General features: G+C 44.1%; 1 protein-coding gene and 1 non-coding gene across 2 annotated transcripts in view; both read left to right on the top strand.

Moving 5' to 3' along the window:
- LOC137365671 (histone H2A-like) overlaps window positions 1-18,178 on the top strand; it is a 65,363-nt gene that overhangs the window by 33,725 nt on the left and 13,460 nt on the right. The gene's annotated exons all lie outside the window — the stretch shown is intronic.
- trnaf-gaa (transfer RNA phenylalanine (anticodon GAA)) lies at window positions 4,689-4,761 on the top strand. The gene has a single exon. It is a non-coding gene; the product is annotated as a tRNA-Phe (tRNA).

The raw sequence follows: 18,178 nt of genomic DNA, 5'->3' as shown, positions 1-18,178 counted from the left end.
TTGGAAAACTTGAATGTATGTATTTTCTTCCAAAACAAGGACACCAAGCCACTATTAATGTAGGGCTGAAATAGCTCAGTTGGGAGAGCGTTAGACTGAAGATTTAAAGGTTCCTGATTCAATCCCGGGTTTCAGCAATTTTGCTTCCTTGTGCGTCCCTTGCCTTGGTTCTGATTTTCTGGTTGCACAATTTGCTTTGAGATTATTTACCAAGCACCAGTGGATTGAATTTGAGAAACAACACAGAGTCATTTACAGCACAGAAGGTGGTCGTTTGGCCTATCACGTCAATGCTGGCTCTCCCGGAGCAATCTAGTCAGTTCCACTCACCAGCTCGGTCCCTTTCCTCCTGCAAGTTTCTTTCCTTCAAGTATCCATCTAATTTCCTTTTCAAATCATTGATTGTCGCTGCTTCCACTACACTCGTGGGCCAAGACATTACTACCCGCAGCATAAAAAATTCCACCTCATCAAGGATGGGAAATACTTATATCTTCTATATTTGCTTATTCTCTATTTCTATGAGAATAGACTGACAGTCAACATGAAAGGAAACCCAAAAATCTTCGAGCAGCATGTAAATGATAAGTGGGTAGTAAGAGGTTGAGTCGGGCCTATGAGGGACAAAAAGGATAATATAAGCTTAGAGGTGCAGGGCAATGTTAATCTACTTAATGAGTACTTTGTATCAGTGATCACTAAGGAAGTGGAATTTGACAAAATATCAGTCGAAGTGAAGAGAGTAGAGTCAATGGAGAGGGTACAAATTGAGAGAGGGAGGTACTAAAAAGGCTGGCTGTGCTTAGGGAAGATAAATCACCTGGTCCGGATGTCTCACATCCCAGGTTGCGAAAGGAAATGCGGATGCAGATAACGGAAGGGCTTGCTATAATCTTCCAATCTTCCCTGGATACGGGAGAGGTGCCAGAGGATTAAACAGTGGCAAATGCGACACCCTTATACAAGAAAGGGTGTAAGGACAGTCCGGGTAACTACAGGCTAGTTAGATTAACAGCAGCGGTGGGAAAGGTTTTAGAAAGAATAATCAGGGTAAAAAATCAACAGTCACTTGGAGAGGTTCGAGTTAATTAAGGAGAGTGAGCATGGATTTATAAATGGGAGTTCATGCTTGACTAATCTAACTGCATTTTTTGATGAACTAACAGAGCAGGTTGATGAAGGGAATGCAGTGGATGATGTCTATATGGATTTTAAGGAAGCGTTTGACAAGGTACCACATAAAAGGGCGGTTAACAAAATTGAGGTTCGTGGTATAGGAGGGTCAGTGTCCAATTGGATAGAAAATTGGTTTAAGGACAGAAAACAGCGAGTCTTATTAAATGGTTCTTTGTCAGACTGGAGGATAGTCGACAGTGGTGTTCTCCAAGGGTCAGTGCTAGATCCACTGCTTTTTTTGCTCAAGGTAAGTGACTTGGATCTTGGAATACAGAGTAGAATCTCAAAATATGCCGATGACACCAAACCTGGAGGAGCGGCAAACAGTGAAGATGATATGAACTGCCTGCAACAGGACAGTGATAGGCTAGCAGAATGGGCAGACAGGTGGCAGATGGAATTTAATAGTGACAAGTGTGAGGTGATGTATTTTGGCATAAGGAATAGGGAGAGGCAATATATACTTAATGGCACAGTTCTAAAGAGTGTACTGGAATAGAGGGACTTGGGGTTCATGTGCATCAATCTTTGAAGAAGGCAAGTCATATTGCGAGAGTGGTTCGCAAAGCATATGGGATCTTGGGCTTTATAAGTAGAGGCATTGAGTACAAAAGCAGGGAAGTTATGCTGAACCATTATAAAACTCTGGTTAGGCCCCAATTGGAGTGTTGCTTCCAGTTCTGCTCAGCAGACTTTAGAAAGAATGTGAGGGTCCTTGAGAGGACGCAGAGGCGATTTACCAGAATGGATCCAGGGATGGGGGATTTTAGTTACAAGGTTAGGTTGGAAAAGCTAGGATTATTCTGCCTTTCTCAAAGGAGATTGAGTGGAGAATTGATAGAGGTGCATAACACCTCTAGAGAACAGGCCATCCTGGACTGGGTATTGTGCAATGAGAAAGGATTAGTTAACAATCTTGTTGTGTGGGGTCCCTTGGGGAAGTGCGCCCATAATATGATAAAATTCTTCATTAAGATGGAGAGTGAGAGAGTTGATTCCTAGACTCGGGTCCTGAATCTAAACAAAGAAAACTATGAAGGTATGAGGCGGGAGTTGGCTATGATAGATTGGGGAACGTTACTTAAAGGGTTGGCAGTGGATAGGCAATGGCTAGCATTTAAAGAGCGCATGGATGAATTACAACAATTGTTCATTCCTGTCTGTGCAAAAGTAAAACAGGAAGGGTGGCTCAACTGTGGCTTACAAAAGAAATTAAGGAAAGTATTAGATCCAAGGAGGAGAAATATAAAATGGCCAGAACAAGCAGCAAATCTGACGTTTGTGAGCAGTTTGGAATTTAGCAGAGGAGGACAAAAGGATTGATTAAGAAGGGGGAAATAGAGTATGAGAGTAAGCTAGCAGAGAACATAAAAACTGACTGTAAAAGCTTCTATAGATATGTGTAGAGAAAAAGATTAGTGAAGACAAATGTGGGCCCCTTACAGTCAGAAACGGGGGAATTTATAATGGGGAACAAAGAAATGGCAGACCAATTAAATACATACTTTGGATCTGTCTTCACAAAGGAGGATACAAATTATCTCCCAGAAATGTTGGGGAACATAGGGTCTAGTGAGAAGGAGGAACTGTATGAAATCAGTATTAGTAGGGAATGTTTGGGAAATGGATGGGATTGAAGGCCGAAAAATCCCCAGGGCCCAATAATCTACATCCCAGAGTACTTAAGGAAGTGGCCCTTGAAATAGCAGATGCATTTCTGGTCTTTTTTCAAAAATCTATCGACTCTGGCACAGTTCCAATGGATTGGACGGTAGTTAATGTAACTCCGCTATTTAAAAAAAGAAGCAGAAAGAAAACAGCGAATTATATACCGGTTAGCCTGACATCAGTCGTGGGGAAAATGCTGGAGTCCATTATAAAAGATGTAATAGCAGAGTGCAATAATAACTCGTCTCCACACCTAGTATTTCTAAATCCCACACATTCACTATAATGTGAACAATTATTTCCTGTTGTGTCTCACTCAGATTTGTAAACTTCACTGTATTGCAGTGCGGTGATATCTACTGGCGGGAAGCAAGGACTGCAATCAAGCAGCAGAAACTCCACAGTCTGTCAGGGTGAAAGAAACATTGCAATGTGAGGAAACAGCGAAGTGGTTTGATTGGGTAGATGGAGACATGATTCCACTTGTGGTGGTGTCTGAAGCAAAGGCCAGAAATACAAAATTGTCATTAATAAAAGAAATGAGGTATTCATGAAAAATGTAGTAACGTAGTGAATGGTTAGAATGTGGATAGAATAGAAAGTGAGATTGGATGGACAGAAGCAGTCTGAAAGGATGGCTGAAACAAAAGATGAGTGCCGTGAAATGTTAACTGTGTTTCTCACAGCACAGATGCTGCCAGAGCTGCTGAACATTTCCAGCACTTTCTGTTTTTATTTCAGCATTTGCAGGATGTTGCTTTGATCTGAAAAAAAATGGATGATTGGCTGGGGGGTTCCTGTCAAATTCCACAGCAGCTAATGAAGCTTGATCTGTCAGTGGTTCGTTGGTCTAGGGGTATGATTCATGCTTTGGGTGTATGGTTAATTAACATGCGACAGATCCCGGGTTCAAGACCCGGACGAGCCCTGGTCTGCTGGCATTTTTAGATTAAGGTTATCTATTGGTTTCAGCCTTGCATAAGGTGGAATTGACTTCCATCCGGAGCTGGCTTAAAGACCAGACAACTGGATTCAAAGAGCTTGTCGACAAAATTGTAATTAACTAAATGTGCAGAGAGCCAAGTGGGAATATAAAGTTGTTGCTGTAATTGTGACCTGACTCCAAAAACAACAGGACTGGGTTCTGGACTGGAATGGAATGGAATTCTTCAGTGTTTCTGTTGTTTGGCTTGCATTGACTCATCGATTTTCTTGTTTTTCACTTTGTCGATGCCTTTGAATAATTGTGGATCCTTCTTCAGGGTGTCTTCTTTCACCAGGTCGTTCTGACCTCTGATGATGTTGATTGTAATCAGCTTCAATTCGCTGATAGTTTTGGAAGTGAGCAGATTTCCTTTGCTTGAGTCTACAACATGGAACTCAGTCTGACATGTGGACCCATGGGAGGATTTGAATGCCACCCCTGCGTTGGAGTTGCATCCATCCAATAAGAGACCGAGTAGAAGTGACAGTTCTGTCAGTCGAATATGAGACTTTTAATGGCAGGGTTGTGAGTTTGAGTGCCATTCTGTTTTTCCCTTTTGTAAGGCTTCATGAGCAGAGAGTACAGGGAGTGTTTGAAATGAGCAAGTCTCGCTTTGATTCAGGACTCTGACCTCTCAGCAGCATCTCACTATGAAAGATTGAATTTGATCTCATTTCATTCTCAGCTCGGGGTCTGTGCGGCTCAGTGGCACTTCTGGCTGTCTCCCGCTTCACAATCCATCAGTACTGAGAAAGCAATGGGGAATATTACTCACATGTTGTGTTCTTTAATTTTTTGGAAAACTTGAATGTATGTATATTCTTCCAAAACAAGGACACCAAACCATTGTTAACGTAGGGCTGCAATAGCTCAGTTGGCAGAGCGTTAGACTGAAAATCTAAAGGTCCATGGTTCAATCCCGGGTTTCAGCAATTTTGCTTCCTGATGCGTCCCTTGCCTTGGTTCTGATTTTCCGGTTGCACAATTTACTTTGAAATTATTTATCAAGCACCAGTGGATTGAATTTGAGAAACAACACAGAGTCATTTACAGCACAGAAGCTGGTCGTTTGGCCTATCACGTCCATGCTGGCTCTCCCCGGAGCAATCTAGTCAGTTCCACTCACCAGCTCGGTCCCTTTCCTCCTGCAAGTTTCTTTCCTTCAAGTATCCATCTAATTTCCTTTTCAAATCATTGATTGTCTCTGCTTCCACCACACTCGTGGGCCAAGACATTACTACCCACAGCATAAAAAATTCCACCTCATCAAGGATGGGAAATACTTATATCTTCTATATTTGCTTATTCTCTATTTCTATGAGAATAGACTGGCAGTCAACATGAAAGGAAACCCAAAAATCTTCGAGCAGCATGTAAATGGTAAGTGGGTAGTAAGAGGTTGAGTCGGGCCTATTAGGAACAAAAAGGATAATATAAGCTTCGAGGTGCAGGGCAATGTTAATCTAATTAATGAGTACTTTGCATCAGTGATCACCGAGGAAGTGGAATTTGACAAAATATCAGTCGAAGTGAAGAGAGTAGAGTCAATGGAGAGGGTACAAATTGAGAGAGGGAGGTACTAAAAAGGCTGGCTGTCCTTAGGGTAGATCAATCACCTGGTCTGGATGGCTGGCATCCCAGGTTGCGAAAGGAAATGCGGATGCAGATACTGGAAGAGTTTGCCATAATCTTCCAATCTTCCCTGGATACTGGGGAGGTGCCAGGAGTAAACAGTGGCAAATGCGACGCCCTTATTCAAGAAAGGGTGTAAAGACAGTCCGGCTAACTACAGGCTAGTTAGATTAACAGCAGCGGTGGGTAAGGTTTTAGAAAGAATAATCAGGGTAAAAAATCAACAGTCACTTGGAGAGGTTTGAGTTAATTAAGGAGAGTGAGCATGGATTTATAAATGGGAGTTCATGCTTGACTAATCTAACTGCATTTTTTGATGAACTAACAGAGCAGCTTGATGAAGGGAATGCAGTGGATGTTGTTTATATGGATTTTAAGGAAGCGTTTGACAAGGTACCACATAAAAGTGGGGTTTACAAAATTGAGGTTCGTGGTATAGGAGGGTCAGTGTCCAATTGGATAGAAAATTGGTTTAAGGACAGAAAACAGCGAGTCTTATGAAATGATTCTTTGTCAGACTGGAGGATAGTCGACAGTGGTTTTTCCCAATGGTCAGTGCTGGAACCACTGCTTTTTTTGCTAAAGATAAATGACTTGGACCTTGGAATATTGAGTAGAATCTCAAAATATCCCGATGACAACAAACTTGGAGGAGTGGCAAACAGTGAGGATGATATGAACTGCCTGCAACAGGACAATGATAGGCTAGCAGAATGGGCAGACAGGTGGCAGATGGAATTTAATAGTGACAAGTGTGAGGTGATGTATTTAGGCATAAGGAATAAGGAGAGGCAATATTTACTTAATGGCACAGTTCTAAAGTGTGTGTTGGAATAGAGGGACTTGGGGTTCATGTGCATCAATCTTTGAAGGTGGCAAGACATATTGCGAGAGTGGTTAGCAAAGCATATGGGATCTTGGGCTTGAAAAAAAGAGGCATTGAGTACAAAGCAGGGAAGTTATGCTGAACCATTATAAAGCTCTGGTTAGGCCCCAGTTGGCGTGTTGCTTCCAGTTTTGCTTGCCACACTTAAGAAAGAATGTGAGCGTCCTTGAGAGGATGCAGAGGAAATTCACCAGAATGGATCCAGGGATGGAGGATTTTAGTTACAAGGTTAGGTTGGAAAAGCTAGGGTTGTTCTACCTGCATCAAAGGAGAGTGAGGGGAGAATTGATAGATGTGTTTTCGGCTATGACAGTTTTAACTAAGTTGGCAAGGAAACATTGTTCCCGTTAACTATTGGTACAAGGACTAGGGGACACAGATTGAAGGTTTTGGACAGGAGATACAGGGGGAATGTGCGCAAGAACTTTTTTTACACTGATTGGTGATGATCTGTAACTCGCTGCCCACGGGGGCAGTGGAAATGGAGCCAATCGAGGATTACAAAAGGAATTTGAATGGGCACTTGAAGGAAATAATTTTACAGGGCTATGGGGATCGAGCAGACAAGTAATAACTCGTCTCCACTCCTAGTATTTCTAAATCCCACACATTCACTATAATGTGAACAATTCTTTCCTGTTGTACAAAGAACAAAGAACAAAGATAATTACAGCACAGGAACAGGCCCTTCGGCCCTCCAAGCCTGCGCCGATCCAGATCCTCTCTCTAAACATGTCGCCTATTTTCTAAGCTTCTGTATCTCTTTTCTTCCTGCCCATTCATGTATCTGTCTAGATACATCTTAAAAGACTCCATCGTGCCCGCATCTACCACCTCCGCTGGCAATGCGTTCCAGGTGCCCACCACCCTCTGCGTAAAGAACTTTCCACGCATATCCCCCCTAAACATTTCCCCTTTCACTTTGAACTCGTGTCCTCTAGTAATTGAAACCCCCACTCTGGGAAAAAGCTTCTTGCTATCCACCATGTCTATACCTCTCATGATTTTGTACACCTCAATCAGGTTCCCCCTCAACCTCCGTCTTTCTAATGAAAATAATCCTAATCTACTCAACCTCTCTTCATAGCTAGCGCCCTCCATACCAGGCAACATCCTGGTGAACCTCCTCTGCACCCTTTCCAAAGCATCCACATCCTTTTGATAATGTGGCGACCAGAACTGTGCGCAGTATTCCAAATGTGGCCGAACCAAAGTCCTATACAACTGTAACATGACCTGCCAACTCTTGTACTCAATGCCCCGTCCGATGAAGGAAAGCATGCCGTATGCCTTCTTGACCACTCTATTTACCTGCGTAGCCACCTTCAGGGAACAGTGGACCTGAACACCCAAATCTCTCTGGACATCAATTTTCCCCAGGACTTTTCCATTTACTGTATAGTTCACTCTTGAATTGGATCTTCCAAAATGCATCACCTCGCATTTGCCCTGATTGAACTCCATCTGCCATTTCTCTGCCCAACTCTCCAATCTATCTATATTCTGCTGTATTCTCTGACAGTCCCCTTCACTATCTGCTACTCCACCAATCTTAGTGTCGTCTGCAAATTTGCTAATCAGTCCACCTATACTTTCCTCCAAATCATTAATGTATATCACAAACAACAGTGGTCCCAGCACGGATCCCTGTGGAACACCACTGGTCACACGTCTCCATTTTGAGAAACTCCCTTCTACTGCTACTCTCTGTCTCCTGTTGCCCAGCCAGTTCTTTATCCATCTAGCTAGTACACCTTGGACCCCAAGCGCCTTCACTTTCTCCATCAGCCTGCCATGGGGAACCTTATCAAACGCCTTACTGAAGTCCATGTATATGACATCGACAGCCCTTCCGTCATCAATCAACTTTGTCACTTCCTCAAAGAATTCTATTAAGTTGGTTAGACATGACCTTCCCTGCACAAAACCATGTTGCCTATCACTGATGAGCCCATTTTCTTCCAAATGGGAATAGATCCTATCCCTCAGTATCTTCTCCAGCAGCTTCCCTACCACTGACGTCAGACTCACCGGTCTATAATTTCCTGGATTATCCCTGCTACCCTTCTTAAACAAGGGGACAACATTAGCAATTCTCCAGTCCTCCGGGACCTCACCCGTGTTTAAGGATGCTGCAAAGATATCTGTTAAGGCCCCAGCTATTTCCTCTCTCGCTTCCCTCAGTAACCTGGGATAGATCCCATCCGGACCTGGGGCCTTGTCCACCTTAATGCCCTTTAGAATACCCAACACTTCCTCCCTCCTTATGCCGACTTGACCTAGAGTAATCAAACATCTGTTCCTAACCTCAACATCCGTCATGTCCCTCTCCTCGGTGAATACCGATGCAAAGTACTCGTTTAGAATCTCACCCATTTTCTCTGAGTCCAAGCATAACATTCCTCCTTTGTCCTTTAGTGGGCCAATCCTTTCTCTAGTTACCCTCTTTCTCCTTATATATGAATAAAAGGCTTTGGGATTTTCCTTAACCCTGTTTGCTAAAGATATTTCATGACCCCTTTTAGCCCTCTTAATTCCTCGTTTCAGATTGGTCCTACATTCCCGATATTCTTTCAAAGCTTCGTCTTTCATCAGCCGCCTAGACCTTATGTATGCTTCTTTTTTCCTCTTAGCTAGTCTCACAATTTCACCTGTCATCCATGGTTCCCTAATCTTGCCATTTCTATCCCTCATTTGCACAGGAACATGTCTCTCCTGCACGCTAATCAACCTCTCTTTAAAAGCCTCCCACATATCACATGTGGATTTACCTTCAAACAGCTGCTCCCAATCTACATTTCCCAGCTCCTGCCGAATTTTGGTATAGTTGGCCTTCCCCCAATTTAGCACTCTTGCTTTAGGACCACTCTCGTCTTTGTCCATGAGTATTTTAAAGCTTACGGAATTGTGATCACTATTCCCAAAGTAGTCCCCTACTGAAACTTCAACAACCTGGCCGGGCTCATTCCCGAACACCAGGTCCAGTATGGCCCCTTCCCGAGTTGGACTATTTACATACTGCTCTAGAAAACCCTCCTGGATGCTCCTTACAAATTCTGCTCCATCTGGACCTCTAACATTAAGCGAATCCCAGTCAATGTTGGGAAAATTAAAATCTCCTATCACCACCACCCTGTTGCTCCTACATCTTTCCATAATCTGTTTACATATTTGTACCTCTATCTCACGCTCGCTGTTGGGAGGCCTGTAGTACAGCCCCAACATTGTTACCGCACCCTTCCTATTTCTGAGTTCTGTCCATATTGCCTCACTGCTCGAGTCCTCCATAGTGCCCTCCTTCAGCACAGCTGTGATATCCTCTTTGACCAGTAATGCAACTCCTCCACCCCTTTTACCTCCCTCTCTATCCCGCCTGAAGCATCGATATCCTGAGATATTTAGTTGCCAATCATGCCCTTCCCTCAACCAAGTCTCAGTAATAGCAATAACATCATACTCCCAGGTACTAATCCAAGCCCTAAGTTCATCTGCCTTACCAACTACACTTCTTGCATTAAAACAAATGCACCTCAGACCACCAGTCCCTTTATATTCATCATCTGTTCCCTGCCTGCTCTTCCCCTTAGTCACACTGACTTCATGATCTAGTTTCTTACAGGCTTTTGTTACTACCTCCTCACTGTCAACTGACCTCAATTGGTTCCCATCCCCCTGCCACATTAGTTTAAACCCTCCCCAACAGCGTTAGCAAAAGCACCTCCAAGGACATTGGTTCCAGTCCGGCCCAGGTGCAGACCGTCCAATTTGTAATAGTCCCACCTCCCCCAGAACCGGTCCCAATGTCCCAAAAATCTGAACCCCTCCTTCCTGCACCATCTCTCAAGCCACGCATTCATCCTGACTATTCTTTCATTTTTACTCTGACTATCACGTGGCACTGGTCGTAATCCTGAGATTACTACCTCTGAGGTCCTACTTTTTAACTTGGCTCCTAACTCCCTAAACTCTGCTTGTAGGACCTCATCCCGTTTTTTACCTATATCATTAGTGCCTATGCGCACAATGACAACTGGCTGTTCACCCTCCCCCTTTAGAATGTTCTGCAGCCGATCTGAGACATCCCTGACCCGTGCACCTGGGAGGCAACATACCATTCGGGAGCCTCGTTTTCGACCACAGAACCGCCTATCTACTCCCCTTACAATCGAATCCCCTACGACTATAGCCCTTCCACTCTTTTTCCCGCCCTTCTGAGCAGCAGAGCCAGCCACGGTGCCATGGACCTGGTTACTGCTGCCTTCCCCTGGTGAGCCATCTCCCTCAACAGTATCCAAAACGGGATACTTGTTTTGGAGGGAGATGACCGCAGGGGACTCCTGCGCTGCCTTCCTGCTCTTTCTCTGCCTTTTGGTCACCCATTCCCTTTCTCCCTCAGCAATCCTAATCTGCGGTGTGACCAATTCACTAAACATGCTATCCACGACCTCCTCAGCATCGCGCATGCTCCAAAGTGAGTCCATCCGCAGCTCGAGAGCCGTCATGCGGTCTAACAAGAGCTGCAGCTGGACACACTTCCTGCACGTGAAGGAGACAGGGTCATCAGCCATGTCCCTGAGCTCCCACATTGAGCAAGAGGAGCATGATACGGGTCTGAGATCTCCTGCCATTTTTAATCTTAAGTTTAAACTTAGTTAAATGAAAAAGGAACGAAAAGTTTTTACCAATCACAATAAAACCAGAGAAATCGAAAAAGCCTTACCTTATAAACACCCCACCGAGTCCTTTTTTTTTGGTTAGAGGAGGAGGGCGGGTGGGAGACACTACAAGTGTGGTGTCTCGGGTTCAGAAACCGCCCAAATATATAGTGTTTTACTTACCCAGCAGTCCCCTGGCCTCCGCCGAAAAACAAAAGGAAATTAAATTTACTTTCAAACTGACTTTCCCAGCTGCTCACTCGCTCACACGCTGCTCCCGAAAAAGCTGCTGCACTGAAAGGAAAGTTATTTTAAACCGCCCAAATATATAGTGTTTTACTTACCCAGCAGCCCCCTGGCCTCCGCCGAAAAACAAAAGGAAATTAAATTTACTTTCAAACTGACGTTCCCAGCTGCTCACTCGCTCACACGCTGCTCCCGAAAAAGCTGCTGCACTGAAAGGGCCTCTCTCAGATTTGTAAACTTCACTGTATTGGAGTGAAGTGACATCTACTGGCAAGAAACAAGAACTGCCGTGATGAGATCAGCCATGATTGTATTTAATGGCAGAGCAAGCTCGAGTGGCTGACTTGCCGACTCCGGCTCCTCGTTCTTATGTTCATAGAATCATACAGCACAGAAGGAGGCCATTCGGCCCCATTGTGTCCCTGCTGACTCTCTGACAAAAAGATGCAATTAGTCCAACCCCCTGCCTATTTCCCCATAATCCTGGAGAATTTCACTTTGAAATATTTGTCCAATTCCTTTATGAAAGTTATAATTGAATCTGTTTCCACCACCCTGTCAGACAATTCATTCCAAATCCGAATCAGTTACTGGGTAAAAAGATCTCTCCTCACCTCCCCTTGACATTTTTGGTCAATTATTTTAAATCTGTGTCCTCTGGTTACTGACCCCCAGGACAGTGGAAACAGTTTCTCCCTCTCTACCCTATGAAAATCCTTCATGATTCTGAACACCTCTATTAAATCTTCCCTTAACCTTCTCTACTCTGAAGAGAACAATCCCAGCTTCACCAGCCTGTCCAGAGAACTGACACCCCGCATCTCTGGGATCATTCCAGTAAGTCTCCTCTGAACTGTCTCAGAAGCTTTGATGTGATTTCTAAAGCCTGGTGCCCAGAACTGGACACATTACTCGAGCTGAGATCGAGCCAGCGACGCCCACATCCCACGAACGAATAAAAAAACGCTCCCGAACCAGTCCCCAATTCTTATCCATTTATAGACGCCGTTTCGGGAAGCCTCACCGGGAAAAGCTTCACCACCGCCATCCGCAGGGATACAGATGGGATTGTTCCATCTTATTGTGGCCCTGAGGCCCTGCTCCAGCTGTGTGAGCCCGCAAAGTCTTCTCGCACTTTGTGAATATCCAACTCCGAACCCGCAGCTCTTGCTGCTGACAAAGCTCTCTACCGCGCCTGCGCGCCCCGCTCCTGTCACAGATAGGGCGGATTCTAGGCCGCTGAGCATTCTGGGTATCACACCTGTCATTAATGCTATTCTTTCAGCTGAAAGGTTTTATGACGTACATTTCATGACCTGGAATCGTCGTGAGTGTTTTCTTTTGCACCTGTCAGTGCCTGGGAGGATAGAGTCAGCTTCACTTTGTAGCCATGAGTTTCTGGTGTGAGAAAGTGGTGTTTAACTCAGTATATTTCAGTTTTTGGTCTGTGACTGTGGGTATTATTCAGTACTTGTTTGTTTCTGCTATTGCTCTGTGAGTTTCACCACATATCTTTCAACAACTTGTATGTGAGCATCAGCTTTTGTCTATATCTATCAGTTTCTGAGAAGTGAGAAAGGGTTTGATTCTATCCCTATCAGTTTCTGTTACATGCATGTGTCTTTAATCTGCACCTCCTCTGAGTGTGTCTTCTTCTCTGTACTTGTAGGTCAGTATGTGTTTTGCTTTGTATCTCTCAGTCTTTGAAGTGTGAGCCTGGGTTTGTACCTAATTTCCTTTGTACCTTGCAGTTGGGATATGAAAGAAAGATTTTTACACGTTACCTGCCAACCGCTGCTACGTGACTGTGGGTTTCACACTGTATCTGTCAATTTCTTGTCTGGTAATGCGAAGTTTACAGTGTACCTGTCAGTTTCTTGTATGTGAGTGTTGATTTCACTCTGAAAAGAATCATAGATCATAGAATAGTTACAGAACAAAAGGAAGCCATTCAGCTCATTGTGCTTGTGTTGTTTCTATGCACGAGCAACTCAGCTCATGCCACAGACTCATGTATTCCATGAAAACATGCAATTTTTCCACTTCAGATAATTATCTTATACCATTTTGAAAGCCATGGTTGAATCAGCCTCCATCACACTCTCAAGCAGTGCATATCAGATCTTAACCACTCGCTGTGCAAAAGAAGTTTTTCCTCATGTTGCCTTTGGTTCTTTTGCCATTCACCTTAAATCGGTGTCCTCTGGTTACAGAGCTTTGAATAATATTCCCCATTGCTTTCTCAGCACTGATGTATTGTGAAGCAGGAGACAGCCAGAAGTCCCACTGAGCCGCACTGACCCCGAGCTGAGAATGAAATGAGATGAAGTTCAACCTTTCACAGCGAGATGCTGCAGAGAGATGAGACCCGAATCAAAGTGAGACTTTCTCATACTTTTGCTGAATTTCATTTCAAACACTCCTTGTACTCTCTGCTAATGAAGCCTTAAAAAAGGGAAAAACAAAATGGCACTCAAACTCACCACCCTGAAATTAAAAGTTTAATGTTTGACCGACTGAACTGTCACTTCTACTCGGTCTCTTATTGGATGGATGCAACTGTATTCTTCAACGCAGGGGTGGCATTCAAATCCTCCCATGGGTCCACATGTCAGACTGAGTTCCATGTTGTAGACTCAAGCAAAGGAAATCTGTTCAGTTCCAAAACTATCAGTGAGTTGAAGCTCATTACGATCATCATCATCAGAGGTCAGAACTACCAGGTGAAAGAAGACAATCTGAAGAAGGATCCACAATTATTCAAAGGCATCGACAAAGTGAAAAACAAGAAAATCGATGAGTCAATGCAAGCCAAACCGCAGAAACACTGAAGAATTCCATTCCATTCCAGTCCAGAACCCAGTCCTGTTGTTTTTGGAGTCAGGTCACAATTACTGCAACAACTTTATATTCCCACTTGGCTATCTGTACATTTAGTTAATCAAGCTCTTTGAATCCAGCTCTCTGGTCCTCAAGCAGGCTCCATTTGGAAATCAATTCCGCCTTCTGCAAGGCTGAAACCAATCAATGACCTAAAACTAAAAATGCCAAAGAAGAAGGGCTTGTCTCGGATTTGAACCCAGGATCTCTCACACATTAATTAATCACTCACCCTAAGCAAGGATCATACCCCTAGATCAACATGTCACTGTTATCAGAACTTCCTTTTAGCTCCTGTGGAATTTCACTGGCAGCCAAAGCCGACCATCCATTTTTTTACAGAGCAAAGCAACATCTTGCAAATTCTGAAATAAAAACAGAAAGTGTTGGAAATGTTCAGAAACTCTGGCAGCATCTGTGGAGAGAGAAACAGAGTTCACCTTTCAGGGCGTTTACCTTTTGTTTGAGCCATCCTTTCACACTGCTTCTGTCCACGCAATCTCACTTTCTATTTTATCTAGATTCCACCCACTCACTACCTAAATGCATTTATCATGAATTCCTCATATCTTTTAATAATGACAATTTTATATTTCTGGCCTTTGCTTTGGACTCCACCACAAGTGGAATCATGTCTCCATCAACCCAATCAAACCCATTCACTATTTCCTCACATTGCAATGTTTCTTTCACCCTGACAGACGATGGAATTTCTGCTGCTTGATTGCAGTTCTTGCTTTCTGCCAGTAGATGTCACCTCACTCCAGTACAGTGAAGGTGACAAATCTGAGAGCACACAACAAGAAGTAATTGTTCACGTTGTTCATTGTTCAGTGAACAGGTCCCTCTATTCCTGCACACTCTTTAGAACTGTGCCATTAAGTATATATTGCCTCTCCCCATTCCTTCTGCCAAAATGCATCACCTCACACTAGTCACTATTAAAATCCATCTGCACCTGTCTGCCCATTCTGCTGGCCTATCACTGTCTTGTTGCAGGGGGTTCATTTCATCCTCACTGTTTGCCACTTCTCCAAGTTTGGTGTTATCGGCATATTTTGGGATTCTACTCTATATTCCAAGATCCAAGTCATTTATTTGTCGCAAGTAAAAAGCAGTGGTTCCAGCAGTTACCCTTGGGGAACAGCACTGTCGACAACCTTCCAGTCTGAGAATGAATCATTTATTACGACTTGCTGTTTTCTGTCCTTAAGCCAATTTTCTATCCAATTGGACACTGACCCTCCTATTCCATGAACCTCAATGTTGTTAATCACCCTTTTATGTGTCGTTTCTTAAAATCCATATAAACAACATCCACTGCATGCCCTTCATCAACCTTCTCTGTTAGTTCATCAAAAAATGCATTTAGATTAGTAAAGTATGAACTCCCATGTATAAATCCATGCTCACTCTCCTTAACTAACTCAAACCTCTCCAAGTGACTGTTGATTTTTTCCCTGATTGTTCTTTCTGAAACCTTACCCGCCACTGCTGTTAATCTAACTAGCCTGTAGTTACCCGGACTGTCCTTACACCCTTTCTTGAATAAGGGTGTCACATTTGCCACTGTTTAATCCTCTGACACCTCCCCCGTATCCAGGGAAGATTGGAAGATTATAGCAAGCATTTCTGTTATCTGCATCCACATTTCCTTTCGCAATCTGGGATGAAAGCCATCCGGACCAGGTAATTTATCTTCCTGAAGCATAACCAGCCTTTTCAGTACCTCCCTCTATCAATTTGTACCCTCTCCATTGCCTCTACACTCTCCACTTCTCCTGATATTTTGTCAAATTCCACTTCCTTAGTGATAATTGATACAAGGTACTTATTAACTAGATTAACATTGCCCTGCAGCTCTAAGTATATATTGCCCTCTTTGTCCCTCATGGGGCCCACTTCACCGCTGACTACCTGCTTATTATTTATATACTGCTCGAAGATTTTTGGGTTCCCTTTCATGTTGACTGCCATTCTATTCTCGTAGAGATAGGGAATAAGCTAAATATAGAAGATATAAATATTTCCCATCCTTGGGTGAGGTGGAATTTTTTTATGCTGTGAGTGGTAATGTCCTGACCCATGAGTGTGGTGGAAGTAGAGACAATCAATGATTTGAAAAGGAAATTGGATGGATACCTGAAGCAAAGGAACTTGCAGGAGGAAAGGGATCGAGCAGGTGAGTGGAACTGAGTAGTTGGCTCCGATAATTGCTGCAGTCACTGCGATCCCCCTTAATTTTGTACAAGGTGACAATGTTTGCAGCACGCATGTTTTGAGCCCTTGTTGAGCTCGACTCTGGAGGGCTCACTGTCCAGTTCCTCCATGACAGGGAAGTCTGGAATGGCACTGAGAGCGACTTCAATGACAATGTTCTCCGTTATGTAGAGTTCAAGATAATGCTCCACTCACCTTTCCATCTGCTTGTTAGGTTCAGTGATGATCACCCCTCTCCTTGTCTTCAAAAGGTGCTGATTTAGTTACTACTGGGCCCATTGCTTTCTTAATTCCTTCATACATCCCTCTAGCATCCCCGGATTCATCAGCAGAGTTTTAACCAGTATTGATTGGTGCAGTGCCGAGCAGTCTGCAGAGACTTGATTCTGGCAGCTCTGAGAGCATTTAGATGTTGTTTGCTGGGGACTTGTTTGTAGTTCATGAGGGCTCTCCTCTTAGTGACAGTAACTGACTCCATTTCAGTCCAATAAGCCTCAAACCAGTCAGCATTCCTCCCATCTCTTTTCCTATACACAGTGAGTGCAGAGTTATAGATGGTGGTGTGCAGATGATTCCACTTTGACACTGCACTGAGGCCTTGAGCATTGTTGTCTGAAAGAGCCTGATCAAGGATGTTGAGGAACTCCTGGGTCCTTTCTGGATCAGTGGTTCGGCAAGTGTTGATCAGAAGACGAGCTTTCATCATGGATGGATGAAGCTTCCTTGGCTGAAGCCTGACCTTGTTACACACCAGGGAGTGATCAGTGTCACAGTCAGCGCTGTAATAGCTGCGAGTGATGAGGACACTGCTGAGGGTGTTATGTCTGGTGAAGATAAGGTCTAGCTGGTGCCAATGGCATGATCTCGGATGTCTCCAGGACACCTTGCAGCACAGCTTGACCTGGAAGTAGCTGTTCATCACACAGAATCCATGGTGACAGCATAGCTCCAGCAATCTCTGTCCATTTTCGTTCATCTTGCCAATCCCCTGGTGCCCTATGCACATTGGCAAAGCTGTGTAGTCAGTACCCAAGCTTGTGTTGAAGTCTCCTAGAAGGTACAGTCCCTCAGTGCTGGAAATTCTACTGATGGCAGTGTCAAGTGTCACATAGAATTGATCCTTGACATCTGGGGTGGAGGTGAGTGTCGGGACATAGATGCACATGAGATTAACTGGGCCCACACTTATTGACAAGTGAAGAGTAAGAAGTCTCTCTGAGCCTACTGTGGGTGGTTCACTCATCTGAAGTGGCGTGTATTTTACTGTGAAACCCACTCCATGCTCACGAGTTGCCTCTTGGGCTTTCCACTTTGAACAAGTCTAGCTTCTTGCAGCACAGCAATGTCCACATTGAGCCTTGTGAGTTCCTTGTCGATCACAGCTGTCTTGTGTGTGTCATCAACCTGCAGAAGGTTGTCGGTAAGGCCAGGACACATGGTCCTTACATTCCAGCTTGTGATGCGAAGGACTGGTGTCTTCTTTGTTGAGTTTGTTTTTCTTGGTGCATAGATAATCAATCCGCCTGTTGAGAGATGACTCTCTAAGCTCCAAGCACCCATTGAAGCAAGCAGGTCGTGGCTTCACAGCAACTAACTAACTGGGGGCTGCCCAGCTTGGAGTGAATGGTAGCTATCCAATGAGACACTAAGAGCTCTCCCACTGTCAGAAGTAACCCCTGGCGCTCATACTCTGCACCAATTGAATGAGAGCTTATAATCAGTAACTGTTTATTCCCGGGTTGTGCTCATGTTTAACCACAAAGCTGGAGTGTCCTCTCTCGGGCACAGGCCTGGGCAAACAGTATGGAGACCCTGAGCATCAGGACCCCC

Source organism: Heterodontus francisci, unplaced genomic scaffold (assembly GCF_036365525.1).
Source record: "Heterodontus francisci isolate sHetFra1 unplaced genomic scaffold, sHetFra1.hap1 HAP1_SCAFFOLD_51_1, whole genome shotgun sequence".
In the NCBI taxonomy this organism is placed as follows: domain Eukaryota; kingdom Metazoa; phylum Chordata; class Chondrichthyes; order Heterodontiformes; family Heterodontidae; genus Heterodontus; species Heterodontus francisci.
Note: the sequence above shows the minus strand (reverse complement) of the source record. Positions and strands in the feature narration are given on the sequence as shown.